Source organism: Balaenoptera physalus (assembly GCF_965194825.1).
Source record: "Balaenoptera physalus genome assembly, chromosome: X".
In the NCBI taxonomy this organism is placed as follows: Eukaryota; Metazoa; Chordata; class Mammalia; order Artiodactyla; family Balaenopteridae; genus Balaenoptera; species Balaenoptera physalus.
This window is the reverse complement of record NC_138903.1, coordinates 24,929,160-24,935,348: the sequence shown is the minus strand read 5'-3', so window position 1 is coordinate 24,935,348 and position 6,189 is coordinate 24,929,160. Positions and strand designations below refer to the sequence as shown.

At 31.6% G+C, this 6,189-nt stretch overlaps 1 pseudogene across 1 annotated transcript in view; it reads left to right on the top strand.

Annotated features, from left to right (window-relative positions):
- The window catches only part of LOC309652623 (small nuclear ribonucleoprotein E pseudogene), a 409,018-nt pseudogene that overhangs the window by 287,800 nt on the left and 115,029 nt on the right, over window positions 1-6,189 (top strand). The gene's annotated exons all lie outside the window — the stretch shown is intronic.

Sequence of the window (6,189 nt, the reverse complement as noted above, 5' to 3'; positions counted from 1 at the left end):
TCTATATGTGTTGATAATGTATGTGTCCCTTTGTTTGTGTGTGATCAGTCTTGCCAGGAATTACAATCTTTAAACATTTTCCCTGCCAAAATAATTTTTGGATTTGTCAATCTTTGTATTTTTCTGGATTTCATTAGCTAATTCTAATTTTCTTTTATATCTACTATCTATTCTTCTGTTTTAAATCAGCTTTTTGGTTCTCAATTTTTGAGGTGAGGTGAGGTGGATTATTACATCTTCAATTTTCAAGGTTTCTTCTTTTGCTTTTAATGCTAGAATGTTTCTTTAGACACATTTTGGTGGATCCCACACATTTTAAACAGCTTTTATTAGGTGTAATTGACTTAAAATGAACTATACAACATTGAAATAATGTAACTTTTGAGATATCTATATATTTGTGAAATCATCACCACAGTTAAGATGATAAGCATATTCATCCCCCTCCCGGGTTTCCATGTGCGTCTTCGAATTTTTCCCCCTTCTGATCCAGCCAAGCCCTTCTCTCTTTTTCATGCTACATACGTTTTCATACAATTCTTTGCGTGCATATACATGTTCATTTTTTTCTTGGATGAACATGAAGGAATGGAATGGTTGAGTCACATGATATGTGTTTCTTTAAGATACTTTAGAAAATACATTCATCTCATTACAATCAGTGGTTGAGTCTTTTGAAGTTTGGTCTCAGGTTTTATGAGTAGTTTTCTGTTTCAGGTTTATATTGACATTTAGAGCACAGACACTTAAGGATGTTAAATTCACCCCTGGGTTGTTTTCCAGATTCTCTCTGCCAGGGTGGGCCTTGAACCCAGTCTGTGTCCCCTGAGTTGGTGAGAGGACTGGAAGCCCTGATCAGCTGCTTAGCTTATTAGCTGCAACTTTTTTCTTAGCATCCTATGTTCTTAGTCACCTCCTTTGGATCAGCAAAAGGTTTATGGGGGAAAGGAGTACCCAATTTGTGTCTCATTTCCTGGGCTTCTCTTCTGAGATTCAGTTTCTTCAAATGCTTGCTTCTTTGGGTTTTTGCAACCTTTGAACAGAATGTTTAATATCTACCAGCTTTCCTAGTTTGTCTCAGCGGGATGGTTGGGCAGAAATGGCTAGTCTACCATTACTGGAAGAAGACAGCTCTGCGCATGCTATTTTTTGAAATATGTTTTAGTTTTAATTATTTTTCCCCCTAGAGTCAATTATCCAATCTTTTGCCAAAATATTTCTTTAGTTTCCTACATGTGCCAGGTATGCATATGAAGGTACATTATTGAAATGTAGCCTAAAAGAAAACAGACAAGTAAATATGGAGTATATTATGAAAGATAAATTCTGTAGTAATCTTTTATGCTGTAGTAATAGCCAGAATACCTATGTGTATTATATTTACTGGTTACTCAAAGGATTGCCACGTGGATCTTTAAATTATCTTGGTCTATTTAGAGTTAAAATAGTACCAGTTTATGTATGTGTAGCCTCAAAACAGTATGAATCTATTTATTTTCCCTTTACTTTTTGCTCTTTTGTCAAATATTTTATTTAAATATTCTTATTTAAAAACTTAAATTGATTGTATATAATTTATTTTTGCCCTTTAATTTTCTTAAATTAAATATATTGTATATTCAGGTAAATGCACAAAGCTTAAGTTTACAGTTAGATTAATTTTGCAAATTATGTATTTTACATTCAAAGTACTATTTCATTTTTACTTCAAGGAATCAGCTCTTTAAGCAGAAATAATAGAAAAAAAATTTTATATTTAGCCACATATTTTCCCTATCCAGTGCTCTTCTCTCCTTTTTGTAGATTCTATTAGGTATTTTTTCCATTGAGCCTGAAGAACTTCCTATAGGATATGTATTATTTTTGGACAGGGACAAATTGTCTCACATTTGTTTATGTGCCTGCATCTTATTTCACTCTTAGCTTGGAAGGATAACTTTGGTGGATAAAGAATTTTGTGTTGATAGTTTAATTTTTCTTTCACCATTGGAAAGATGCTGCTCCATTATTGCCACTTCTCCAAGGAGTCTTTTGAGAATGCAGCCATCATTTAAATCATCATTATTGGTGCCTTATTTTTCAGAAGTGTTTTTCTGGTATACATTCATACACGTCACTAATATCTGTATATTTCACATAGATGTCCAATATGTAGTTTAATGATAAAATATTTAAGCATTTTAATAGCTATTTTATCAATCCAAATTTTTCTATTTGTGTAAATAGTTTATTGGATTAACAATAGCAACAAAAAAGCTAAAAAAAAACTCATGTGAAGAAATATTTTACAACAGCCAAAATATCCAATTTTTACTTCTTATTTATATATACAAATGTCTGCACATATTGTATACAAATTAAAATGTTATACAAATTTTCATGTGAAATATCAGAATGGTTTGTTAATTTAATGCTAATATTGACATGCATGAGAAATTGTATGAGGACAAATAAAACTCTTGATAAATAATAATGAAGTGTTTCATACTACTTAAAGCAAAATATTTTATATTTGTAATAATTATATACTATGCAATAACATTCAATTTGGCAGACACAGTCTATATCTGAAATGATTTATGTAAATATGGTACACGTTGAAATAAATTCCTAACAGACAATATATATATATATATGAAAGCAACAAGGATATATGTATATATATATATGGTTAATATATAATTTGATTTTTCAAATATTTATGAAATGATTGACTCTTTTTTTTAACAAATGGAATAGTAAAATCAAGCAAGTCTGGAAATAAATGGAGACTGTCAAAATGCGAGGAAGAAAACACTCTTTTTTGAGAGCTTACTGTATAGCAAGGGAGTCAGACAGTGTTATTTGTATTTGGCAGAGACACAAAGGCAGGCAGGAGAGTGGGAAAAGCTTTATGGTGTAGAAAAGGGAAGGCTTCAGGTGTGCCCTGATTGGAGGTTGTTGGCCTGAGGAAGGTAGAGACAGGCTAGCTAGAAGTGGGACATTGTATTTGTTTGCTTAGGGAATCATAACTTGGTTTCCTCTTCATCCTAAGTTAGGAGTAGGGGCAGAAATTAGGGAAGTTGGCCCGTTATTGATTAGGTCCTCACTGTTTTGGGCCAGTTGCTGCAGAATCTGTGGTTTGGTTTCATGGGCTGGTTGCTGCAGAGCTGTGGGTGAGAGTTCTATTTTTATATATGGTCTGGTCATTGTCAGTTTGTACATTCAGTCACTCACAATAAAAACAAAGTAAATATAAGTGGCTAATTACTGTATTGAGTATCCCCAATAGTTACTGCATTTTAAATAAATAATAGGATATTCTTTTTTATCTTGATACCAAATTATTGAGGGAGGAAAAAATGATACTGGGTTTTTGAAAATTAAGTTGGCATTTTAAAGGAAATTTGAAAAATTTCCTACCCTTTCTGAGCAGTAATTTTCCTTCTAGTACTATAGTCAACAAAACTACTCACAAGTGTATATAAAAGTATGCTTTAAAAATAAGAAATCTATTTTTAAGTAAATTATATTGCGTTCTTTCTATGACTGTTATATAGATTAACAACTAAACAGTTCTTGTAACTTGAAGAAATGTCCAAGTCGTATTCCTAATAAAAGATAAAGTAAATTGTAATTTATTTCACATGTGTGTACATGCATATAAGTATATTTCATTTATAAGTGTTTATTTATTTGTATATTTGTTCATATACACATTTCGTTGTTAATCATGGTTACTTCTGTGAAGAGTACATGTACATTTTTGTAAATTTTACACTCAGTACATACCAAACTTATAATTAGTAAAAGGAAATCAAAGAAATATATGAATGCATATCATTAATGATTAGTTTAAAATATTTTCCTTTTTAAAGTAGTACAGGAAAGATTAGAAGTTATGCTAAAGACAGAAATAGAAAAGCATTTGAAAGAAGATATACAATAAGAAAAATATAAACAAGTTTTGTGGAAAGAGTAATTGTGATCCACTTAAAAAAAAAAGCTGATCTCTAATAAAAAAGCTGATCTCTAATTTGTAAATGAGATGAACGAATAGGAGCCATATGTAAACTTGTCACAAAGAATGCTCATTTCATTTTTCTCTTGAGTTAAATGTCATATGTCATCAGTTTTATTTTATATTCTGGGGTGGTCTATTACCATGATATCAGAAAAAAATGACAACAATAATTGAGGTTATAATAACTCTCAAAGATTATCTGATAATTATGTTGAAAAAAACCTTTAAAAAATGTAACCTTGTCCTGTAGGGTTTTGTGCCATTTCTTAAAATGTGTATAGAAGATTTACTAAAGATTGCTTTCTCAGGAAAAATGGGTGTATGTTTAACTGTATGATTTCCATCAATCTTGATAAATTCACTCATTATTTGTACTACATTACCTATAGATTGCTTTTAACAATAGCAGTCTACAGGTTAAAGTATATTATGGAAGATAAATTTTGTGGTAATTAGTCTGGAAACAGAAGCATGCAATTTGTGAATAAAGGTAAATTAATTTCATCCTTTCCAATATTTATGCCTCTTTTTCTTGCATTGTTGCACTGGCTAGGACCTCCCTAAAATATTCAATAGAACTGTTGCTAAGTAGGCATACTTTCTCATTCCTCATTTCAGGGAGCGCTTTTCAATATTTTGCTAGTAGGTATAGTATTTGCTGCAACTTCCTGAATATTTCTTTTCAATCATAAATGAGTGGTAAATTACATCAAATGGTCTCTCTGTATCTGTTGTGTTAGTGACATGATTTTATTCCTTTTGTTTGCCACAGTAGTTTGATTTCAAAATGAGAAGAATCCGTTCTTGGATGAAACTCCATTTATTCATGGGCTATTATAGTTGAAATATCTTTGGATTCTGCTTGTAAGACATAAGTTTTACATTTTATTTATTTATTGCCTTTTGTCATGAAGCATAAAGACTTGATATTTTTTAATGTATAAGGTCCTTATCAGTTTGGTTAAAGAGTCTCATAAGACATTTTGGGAGTGTTCTGACTGTTAGTACTCTGTGGAAGAGGTTGTGCAAGATCGCTGTTATCTTTCTCAAATACATGGAAAAGATCAGGAATTCAGGCACCAGGGCGTGGAATTCATTTGTAGGAAACTTCTCAATCCAGGTGCATTTTATGTAATAAGTATAAAATTATTGAGATTTCCCAGTTTACCCTTTTGTGAGTGGTGTTTTCTTTTTTGTAATTTCACCATTTCATGTAATTTCAAATATATTGGCATGAATTTGATTATAATAGAATGTATGTGTTGCCACAATCCATAGTGATAATCCCCTCTACATTCTTGTTGTTGATAATGTGTGTCTTCTTTTTTTTAAATTAATTTTTATTGGAGTATAGTTGATTTACAGTGTTAGTTTCTGCTGTACAGCAAAGTGAATCAGCTATACATAAACATGTATCCATTCTTTTTTAGATTCTTTTCCCATGTAGGTCATTACAGAGTACTGAGTAGAGTTCCCTGCAAATATGTGTTTTCTTGTCATCGTTGTGGAGGTCATTATCTTCCTTGTGATCCTCCTCTCTTCCTCTTTCTCCTTTTTCCTCCTCCTCCTCCTCCCCGCCCATCCTCCCCTCTTGCTCCTCCAGTTGTTCTTCGCCTCTTCCTCTTTTTCCTCTCCCTCCCCCTTCCCTCCCTCTCTTCCTCCTTCATCTTTTTGATCAGTTTTGCCAGGGTTCATCAATTGTTTTCACCATTAAAAAAAAAAACTCTTTAGTATTATTGACCATTGTTTTCAGTTTGATTATTGATCATAACTTTAATTTTGTAACGTTTCTGGTTTTGATTTATATTCTTACTTTATTTTCCAATTTTTTGAAGTATATTATCAAATCTTAAATTTTCAGGATCTCCTCTTTTGCATTAATGGTAGAAATTTTCCTTTAGGCACGTGTTTTGATGCATCCACACAATTTTTAATGGCTTCATTGAGGTATAATAGATTTAAAATAAAATGCACAACTTTAAAATAAACAATGTAAGTTTTGAAATATCTATCAAAACCACTGCCGCCCAACCATCTTCGCTGAGAAAAATTTTTTTGAAATATGTTCTTGTTTTCAGTTATTTTTGCTCCTCTAGCCAATTAATGCAATCTTTATATCAATAAGATAAAGTAAATTTTATGTCAGCAATCTACCCAAGCAGTGTAGCTTTTCTATACTCGTAGCA